At 41.9% G+C, this 10,077-nt stretch overlaps 3 non-coding genes across 3 annotated transcripts; 2 read left to right on the forward strand and 1 right to left on the reverse strand.

Moving 5' to 3' along the window:
- Nucleotides 1–5,893: 5,893 nt before the first annotated feature.
- LOC140276388 (U5 spliceosomal RNA) lies at nt 5,894–6,007 on the forward strand. Its single transcript, XR_011908986.1, has one exon. It is a non-coding gene; the product is annotated as a U5 spliceosomal RNA (small nuclear RNA).
- A 308-nt stretch (nt 6,008–6,315) lies between these two features.
- LOC140276188 (U2 spliceosomal RNA) lies at nt 6,316–6,499 on the forward strand. Its single transcript, XR_011908862.1, has one exon. It is a non-coding gene; the product is annotated as a U2 spliceosomal RNA (small nuclear RNA).
- Nucleotides 6,500–9,687: 3,188 nt separating this feature from the next.
- On the reverse strand, nt 9,688–9,801 carry LOC140276385 (U5 spliceosomal RNA). The gene has a single exon (XR_011908984.1). It is a non-coding gene; the product is annotated as a U5 spliceosomal RNA (small nuclear RNA).
- Nucleotides 9,802–10,077: the final 276 nt, after the last annotated feature.

Below are 10,077 nucleotides of genomic sequence, written 5' to 3' on the forward strand. Positions count from 1 at the left end.
AGAAGGCCATAGTTTGCCAAAAGCGGGTAAGGTGCGAATGTCCGACTAAATATCAACAAAATTTGGGGCGGAGGTCTTCGGATGCAAGTGGGTGTGAATATCCCACCATACAAGTATGGTGGAGAGGAAGCTGTGAATAGCCGACCATAGTTTGGAAAAAGCGGGTAAGAAAAGGTTTGAATGCCCGAACATACACCATCAAAAGAGGGAGCGGAGGTGTTCCGCTGTACGAAGGTGTGAATGTCCGACCATACTTGGTAAAAAGCGGGTAAGAAAAGGTTAAAATACCCGACTGTACACAATCAATAGCGGGAGCGGATGTGTTCGGCTACAAGAAGATGTGAAAGTCCGACCATGGTTTGTAAAAAGCGGGTAAGAAAAGGTGCGAATGTCCGACAATGTATGATCAAAAGAGAGAGCAGAGGTTTTCGGATATACGAAAGTTTGAATGTCCTACCATAGTTTGTAAATAGCGGGTAAGAAAAGGTTCGAATGCCCAACTATACACCATAAAAAGCGGGAGCAGAGCTGTTCAACTGCAAGTAGGTGTGAATGTCCAGCCATAATTACTCACAAACGGGGGAAGAAAAGGTAGTATTGCCAGACCATACATGATCAAAACAGGGAGCGGAGGTTCAGCTGCCAGGTGTGAATGTCTGACTATAGTTTGTAAAAAGCGGGTAAGAAAAGGTGCCAATGCCCGACAATGTATGATCAAAAGAGAGAGCGGAAGTGTTCGGCTGCAAGGTCTGAATGTCCAACCATAATTTGTAAAAACCGGGTAAGAAAAGGCTCGAAAGCCCGACTATACATCATCAAAAGCGGGAGCGGAGGTGTTCAGCTGCAAGAAGGTGTGAATGTTCGACTAAAGTTTGTAAAAAGCTGGTAAGACAAGGAGCGATGTCCCGACATTGTATGATCAAAAGCGGGAGCGGAGGTGTCCAGCTGTGAGTAGGTGTGAATGTCCGACAATGGTTTGTAAAAAGCGGGTAATAAAAGGTTCGAATGCCCGAATATACATCATCAAAAGCGGAAGCGGAGGTGTTCGGATGCAAGAAGGTGTGAACGTCCGACCAAAGTTTGTAAAAAGCAGTGAAAAGCGAGAAAAAGCTTTTCGTGAGTTCTGCATGATTTGGGATTTTGCTTATAAAATGCATTACTTCACTCAAACTATGTTAAAACTGATTTGTCCTTCATATTTACCATGTCTAGAAAGATTTAAACAAAAAAACAACGTTGTACTTTGCAGTAAAAGAAAGAGCAAATCTAAAGTTTCAGGAATCCGAGTATAAGCCTGCTTTCATGAGTTCTGCACGATTTCGGATTTTGCTATAAAATTAATTGCTTTGCTCAAACCAAGTTAAAACTGCTTTGTCCTTCCATATTCATCAATGTCTAGATCGACTTCAACAAAGAAAAACATTGGACTTTGCAGTAGAAGAAGTTGAAATCCTTCTACACATTGATAAATATGAAGGACAAAGCAGTTCCCACTTGCCCATAAGAAAATAAGCTTATTCTCGGATTCCTGATCCTTCAGTTTTGCTCTTTCTTCTACTGCAAAATACAATGTTGTTCTTTGTTGAAGTTGATCTAGACATTGATAAATATGAATGAAAAAGCAGTTTTAACTTGGTTTGAGTGAATGAATTCATTTTATACATAAAATCCGAAATCGTGCAGAACTCATGAAAATAAGCTTATTCTCGGATTCCTAAAACTTTTGATTGGCTCTTTCTTTTACTGCAAAGTACAACGTTGTTTTTTTGTTTAAATCTATCGAGACATTGATAAATATGAAGGTAAAAGCCGTTTTAACATAGTTTGAGTGAAGGAATTGATTTTATAGATAAAATCCCAAATCATGCAGAACTCCTCAAAAGGGGCGTATGGCTTAATCACAAGTGTGGCTCTTTCTCATTCAGGGTAGTATGAGGAAGTTTATGCTTGAAATATATGTAGAAATGGGTACATATGAAGGACAAAGCAGTGTTAACTTAGTTTGCGTGAAGGAATTAATTTTATACATAAAATCCGAAATCGTGCAGAACTCATGAAAATAAGCTTATTCTCGGATTCCTAAAACTTTTGATTTGCACTTTCTTTTACTGCAAAGTACAACGTTGTTTTTTGTTGAAATCTATCTAGACATTGATAAATACCAGCCGAAACTCTGCTGCCGCTTTTGATAATTTATGGTTGGGCATTCTTACCTTTTCTTACCCGCTTTTTACAAATTATGATCTTACATTCACACCTACTTGCAGTCGAACACCTTCTCATCCACTTATGATCATGTGCGGTTGGGCTTTCGCACCTTTTCTTACCCGTTTGTGAGTAATTATGGCTGGAAATTCACACCTACTTGCAGCCGAACACAACCTCTCCCGCTTTTGATGATATATGGTCGGACATTCACACCTACTCACAGACGAACACCTCCGCTCCCACATTTGATAGTGTATAGTCGGGCATTCTCACCCTTTCTCAACAGCTTTTTGCAAATTATGATCTGATATTCACACCTACTTGCAGTCGAACAGCTCTGCTCCCGCTTTTGATTATGTTTGGTTGGATATTCGAACATTTTCTTAACTGCTTTTTACAAACTTTGGTCGGACGTTCACACCGTCTTGCAGCCGAACACCTCCGCTTCCGCTTTTGATGGTATATAGTCGGGCATTCGAGCCTTTTCTTACCCGACTATTACTTACTATGGTTGGACATTCAAACCTTCTTGTAGCCGAACACACCCGCTCCTGCTTTTGATGATGTATGATTTGGCATTCGCACCTTTTCTTACCCATTTTTCAGTAATTTTTGGTCGGACATTCAGACCTTCTTGCACCTGAACACCTCTGCTCCCGCTTTTGATGGTGTATAGTCGGGCTTTCGAGCCTTTTCTTCCCCGATTTTTACAAATTGTGGTTGGACATTCAGACCTTGCAGCCGAAAACCTCCGCTCCCTCTTTTGATCATACATTGTCGGGCATTCGCCCCTTGTCTTACACGGTTTTTACAAACTTTAGTCAGACATTCACACCTTGCAGCTGAACCACCTCCATTCCCTGTTTTGATCATGTGTGGTCTGGAAATACTACCTTTTCTTCCCCCGTTTGTGAGTAATTATGGCTGGACATTCACACCTACTTGCAGCCGAAAAACCACCTCTCCCGCTTTTGATGATGTATGGACCGGCATTTTTACCTTTTCTAACACATTTTTCAACAATTATGGTTGGAGATTCACACCTACTCACAGCCGAACACCTCCGCTCCCGCATTTGATGGTGTATATTCGGGCATACGAACCTTTTCTTACCCGCTTTTTACAAACCATGGTCGGACTTTCACACCTTCTTGTAGCTGAACAACTCCGCTCCCTCTTTTGATTGTGTACAGTCGGGCATACAAACCTTTTCTTACCCGCTTTTTACAAACTATGGTCGGACATTCAAACCTTCTTGTAGCCGAACACATCCACTCCTGCTTTTGATGATGTATGGTTGGGCATTCGCACCTTTTCTTAGCCATTTTTCAGTAATTATGGGTGGATATTCACACCTTCTTGCAGCGGAACACCTCCTCTCCCGCTTATGATTATGTACGGTTTGATATTCGAAAATTTTCTTTCATGTTTTATAGCAATTATTGATGGACATTCATACCTTCTTGAAGCCGAACACATCCACTCCTGCTTTTGATGATGTATGGTTGGGCATTCGAACCTACCTACTTGTTGTCGCACCTTTTCTCACCTGCTTTTTACTATTGTCGGCCAATCACAGCTTCCTCTCCACCATACTTGTATGGTAGGAAATTCTCACCCACTCTCATCCGAAGACCTCTCCTCCCGCTTTTGTTAATATTTAGTCGGGCATTCGAACCTTTTCTTACCCACTTTTTACAAATTATGGTCGAACATTCACACCTACTTGCAGCTGAATACTTCCGCTCCACCTTTTAGTGATGTATGGTTGGCATTTGCACCTTTTGTTACCCTCTTTTTATACTGATTGCTGAAGATTAAGTTGTTCTTTCTCAAACTACAATTTTTTTTTAATTGTTGAAACTTGATTTGAAGTGGATAAATAAGGAGGACAAACAGTTTTAAGTCACGCTGATAGAAGAAATTAATTTTATAGCAAAATTTTTATTTCGTCATATGTCGAGAGATGCTTATTGCTGAAGAAGTTCTTTCTCATTCTACAAAGTACAACGTTGTTTATCGTTGAAACTTGATTAGACATGAATAAATATGAAGGACAAAGCAGTCTTAACTTGGTTTGAGTTAATTAATTCGTTTTATAGGAGAATCAGAATTCGTGCTTATTTTCGGATTCCTGAAGAATGAGTCTGGTTCTTTCTCATAATACAAAGTTTGTTGTTTATTGTTGAAACTTCATCAGAAGTGAAGAAATAAATGAATGCCTATCAACAAATGTGGGATCTAAACTCTACTGTTTCCTCTAAAATAATTTCTTTTCTCAATTCAGAAATGTGTGTGTGTAAGTCACAACACCCGTGACACCAAAACGGCTTTCTTTTCTCTCTTTTCTCTACACTCTGCACTATGAGCACACACACCAAATCAGAAAGGCTTTTTTCTCTCTTTTCTACATTATGGACTGTGGGGACACAAAACCGCTCTCTCTTTTTTTTTTTGATTGTGTGCCAGGGCGTTGTCTCACGTATTAGATTATGCTTAAGATACGAATGGGTTTATCAGTCACATCAGAATCCATACATACTGATCCTCCCGTAATAAAATGGTCGGATCTTATCAAACACACTTTGTTTCTTGTGACAATCAAGTCAGCGAAACAGCGTATACACGTCAAGACACTGAATCAAGTTTGCCACAAGAACTCATAAGTTTGGCAGTATTGCTCTGCCGTCAGCAATCATCCACCCATTTTATTTTCGTGAGACATGTGCAAGCACCTGTTCATCTACTGTTCTATCACTATGAATTAGTGATCTATTATCAATAAGGATACTTCTACAACTACTATCAAAGTATGTCCGGACTTCTTATGTTGTCAGTTGCTATATATGAATAAGTGGGTAGCTACTGACAAGCATTAAGCATGTCACACAGCCCAAACATATAACATTTCAGGACACACCACACAGTTAACAACCACAGTGAAGCGTGTCAAAGCCCAAACATGTAACATTCAACAGGACACTTACACAACACATTCAAATCAAACAGTCAGACAACATACAAGAACATATACCCCAGCCGGCATTGCTCCCTGCCTATTTTCGTACAGCACACTATGTGTGCGCACACCTTTATTCACAAACTCTTCAACTTATACTCTTTTACCGAAGCTGCTACAGCTCGATTGGCCGAATACCCTTTGATCCTATTTCGGTGAATTTGACATCTGCCTTACATATAACAGATTAGCGGTTTAGCAGTTTTAATTTAGTTTGAGTTGTTTTTTTTGTTTAAATCTTTCTAGACATGGTAAATATGAACAACAAAGCAGTTTTCACATAGTTTGAGTGAAGGAATTAATTTTATAGATAAAATCCCAAGAGTCTGCAGAGAAAAGAGAGTGAATGCGAAGTAGACTTTAACACGGCTATGGGAGCGAGCCGAGTGTCGGCTAACCGGGAGAATTGCTTGAAAGAAACGCGACACCGAATGAGAGGTCAGAATAAAGCCTCAATACGGGATTCTCGTGGTGTTTTTGTTGCTGCCTTGTCTTTTGCATAGAGTAAAAGACAAGGCAGCCATCGAATAGGGCCCGATTGTTCCTACTTGGTCAGCCGAGGAGCAAGGGGGGGGGGGGCAAGCGTCTCAACCAAGCAAAGCTCACCATGGGGAAGGTGGCTATACCAACTAGCCTGATGCCCTGCTCCCGCAGTGACGGATAATCGTACTCTGGTTTCTCTTCATAACATACAAGTCTTTCGCCTTTTACTAAAGACTTCCGTGGAGAGCAGAACTAATGAGTTGTTTCTATTTTTGGCAGGCTTTACCTTTGCGGGTGAAGCCCTTTCTGTCTGTGCAAAAGAAATCTTGCTACTTTGCAGAGTGACTTCTCTGAGTAGAGTCGCCTTACTTGTTGCGACTGTGCCGATGTTCGAAGCTGGAGTGCAAAGTTGTTGCTTGAATGGTGCTTGCTGGAGCATGCGGGAGTGCAAAGTTATACCATTTAAAAGGGCTGAAGAGTGCTCAGTGCAGCGGGTGGGCGGAGGTGCAACGTGACACTCTGGCCACCTATGGCCATAAAAAGAACACTGCTACAAGTGCGCATTGTGCCAGCAAGGGCCCTCGGACCTGAAACAGTGGACAGTTATCGCTTCTCGGCCTTTTGGCTAAGATCAAGTGTAGTATCCGTTCTTATCAGTTTAATATGTCCTCTATACGAGGACAACATATTAAATGGATTTTTAAGAATAGGAGTTGAAAAAGAAGATTGCTCCGTTCACTCCAAGCCTCGACCCGGTACTGCAGTGCCGCTGGGAACGGTGCGCTCTCCTCTGCTCTTGTGAAAAAGCAAACAGCGGTGCAGGATGGAAGTTTCAGGGAGCCCAAGATGAAACTTTCTTTTAATCTGCTGAGAAAAGAGAGTGAATGCGAAGTGGACTTTAACACGGCTCTGGGAGCGAGCCGAGTGCGGGCTAACCGGGAGAATTGCTTGAAAGAAACGCGACACCGAATGAGTGGTCAGAACAAAGCCTCAATACGGTGTTCCCGTGGTGTTTGTGGCTGCCTTGTCTTTTGCACAGAGTAAAAGACAAGGCAGCCATCGAATAGATTGTTTCTACTTGGTAGGAACAATCGGGCCCTTTTCGATGGCTGCAACACCTGAAAGAGATATTGATGCGAGACCCGATCAAATGCTTTTTCAAAGTCTAAATTTAAGATGACAAGCCGGGTGTTTCTGTCTCTAGCGTAATCAATGATGTCTCGAATCAGTACGAGGCTGTCGGTGAGTTGTCTCCCTGAGATGGCACAAGCTTGGTCTGGGTGAATTACCTCCTCTAAAACAGAGGACATCCGTGTCGCTAAAACCTTGCTAAAAAGTTTACAGTCAAAGTTTAAAAGTGTGATGGGCCTCCAATTCTTTAGGTCAGTCTTATCATTTTTTTTATAAAGTAGAGTCACTATTCCCACTCTAAAACTGTCAGGCAGTCGGTCGAGTTTTTCAAAATCTTTAAAAACATCTAAAATGTCTGATGATAAAAGGTCCCAATAGGTCAGATAGAATTCTGCAGGAAGCCCGTCTAAACCCGGAGCTCGACTTCTCTTAAAACCTGTTAGGCATTTTTTTAACTCTAAAGCAGTAAAATTCTGTGTCAAGTGTGCATTCTCTTTTACGGTTTTGTCAACGAATTTTAAGATTTCTGCCGATGTTTCCAAGTGCACTGGTTTCTCTTTGTACATGTTACTATAAAAGGTATGTACAGTTTCAATCATCTCTTGTGTGGATTTTGTTAAAAACCCATCTTCTCTTTTTAGATTTTGAATACACTCCTTTTTATTTATAACTTTCTTTCTTTTTCACCTTCCTCAATTTCCTGCTCCCTGCTTCTTACAAAAATTCCTTTACTCTTTATTTCTGCTAAAACTGACATTTCCTTTTTGACATCTTTGATTTCTTCTTTAAAGTCTATGCCACACTGATTTAGTTTAAAGTAGCGCTGTAAGCGTTTATGTAGTCCCATCATACATCTATTCTCTTTCCTTTTTTTACGTTTACCTTGCTGTTTAAAAAAAGTCTGGGTCGTTTCCTTCACCATTTCCCACCATTGTGCATGTGTTTCGTAGAGGTCTTGAAGGGTCTGCCACTCTTTATAACATTCCCTGTACTGACTGACTATGATTTCATCCTCCAACAGGGAACAGTTGAGTTTCCACAGACCACTTCCTACCGTCACACCAGAAGGGGGTGAAAGGGTGCAGGAGAGCATAAGGTGGTCTGAAAAGAAAACAGGGGTTAATCTAACATCAGTGGGTGGGCAATCTCTAGTAAAGAAATAATCAATGCGAGAGGCTCTGGTGCCATCATGACTAAACCAGGTGAAGCCCTCCTCTCTGGGATGCATGGTTTTAAAACAGTCAGTAAGCTTAAAATCCCTGCATATGCCCTGAAGTAAAATCGAAGTCTTATCCACTTTAAAATCTACCCCTGCTCTTTTTCTATCTTTCCTGCTCAAGATACAGTTAAAATCCCCTCCTACAACTAAAGGTACTTGCCCTAGCATGTAAAGCTGTATATATTCTAAAAGGTCATACCTTTAATTTTTTCCATTGAAACCATAAATATTTAAGAGGTTAAAGTCTTGCCCCATAAAATTCAAGTGTGCTAAAAGTGCCCGTCCGTCTCTCACCACTGTGCTACCTTTCACCAGAACATGCGGATTTTTAATTAGAATGGCCACACCATCATTTTTATTTTGATTTGAGCCACTCCATATCGATAAATGGGGCCACATTTCCTCCCATTGTCTATGGTTTTTTAAAAAAGGTAGTCCACATTCTTGTATTAAAAACACATCTGATTTAATGGAGTCTAAGAAGGATAAAATACTCTGGGCTCTTGTCTTTGATTTCACACTTCTCACATTTAGTGTTGAGAAGGTGAGAACCATTAAAAGCATAAAGGAAAGTAGGTATGTCATTTTCGTTTTTCTAAGTTATCAAAACAAATTACACACAGGTTATTTCTTGGGAAACTAGCTCTTCCTTCATTTCTTTAGGTGAAAAGTGAGTAGGGTGATCTATATTTCCTTTTCGGACTCTCGGTGTTGGCTTCTGACGCAATGTTGCATTTAACTTTGAGTCCCTGGGGGTTGATTGCAGAGCTGAAGTTAAAAAGGAGACCTCATTTCGTGAGTCGGAGGGGAAGACTCTAGGTTCTTCCACTGAAGAACTGTCTGAAAGGGACCTAACCCTTCCCCTCTTCTCTGATACCACTGGGGAATCAGAGGCTCAGATGCCGTCCTCTTCGGCTGTTGACCTTCGGGGAGGTGAGTATCTTCACTAGACTCACCTGTCTGCTCTTCCTCCTCATTTAGCGTAGCTCCACCCTCTGCCTGTGAATTCTCACAGACTTCAACACTGAGTGGTGAGGCCTCTACAGGCCCCTCCCCTTTTTGCTCCTCACTTCCAATCCAAGCTTTTGGCGGGAAGTTTGAATTTATTGGGTCAACCTCTTCACTTTGTTCACCAACTGCCACCTTTGGTCCTTCTCTTTGTTGGCTTGACTGTGGCTTTACCGTCTTTAATTTGTTGGCAAAAGATTTAGGGCAATCTCTGAAGAGGTGATTTAATTCTCCACAGAGATTACATTTCCTGCCATTTGGACACTCTCCAAAAGTTTGCCCAATTTCTCTGCTCTTCCCACATAACACCTTGGTACAAGCCTCAACCAGGTGCCCATGCTCACCACACTTGCGGCAGTACTTGGGCTGCCCCTGGTAGTGGATGTAACCTCGGTTTTCAAGGTGGCCAGAGTGTCGCCCACCCGCTGCACTAAGCACTCTTCAGCCCTTTTAAATGGTATAACTTTGCACTCCCGCACGCTCCAGCAAGCACCATTCAAGCAACAACTTTGCACTCCAGCTTCGAACATCGGCACATTCGCAACAAGTAAGGCGACTCTACTCAGAGAAGTCACTCTGCACAGTAAGAAGATTTCTTTTGCACAGACAGAAAGGGCTTCACCCGCAAAGGTAAAGCCTGCCAAAAATAGAAACAACTCATTAGTGCTGCTCTCCACAGAAATCTTTAGTAAAAGGCGAAAGACTTGTACGTTATGAAGAGAAACCAGAGTACGATTATCCGTCACTGCGGGAGCAGGGCATCAGGCTTGTTGGTATAGCCACCTTCCCCATGGTGAGCTTTGCTTGGTTGAGACGCTTGCCCCCCCCCCCTTGCTCCTCGGCTGACCAAGTAGGAACAATCGGGCCCTATTCGATGGCTGCCTTGTCTTTTACTCTGTGCAAAAGACAAGGCAGCAACAAAAACACCACGAGAATCCCGTATTGAGGCTTTGTTCTGATCGCTCATTCGGTGTCGCGTTTCTTTCAAGCAATTCTCCCGGTTAGCCGA

This window comes from Leuresthes tenuis, unplaced genomic scaffold, assembly GCF_036924035.1.
Source record: "Leuresthes tenuis unplaced genomic scaffold, fLeuTen1.0.hap1 SCAF_18, whole genome shotgun sequence".
In the NCBI taxonomy this organism is placed as follows: domain Eukaryota; kingdom Metazoa; phylum Chordata; class Actinopteri; order Atheriniformes; family Atherinopsidae; genus Leuresthes; species Leuresthes tenuis.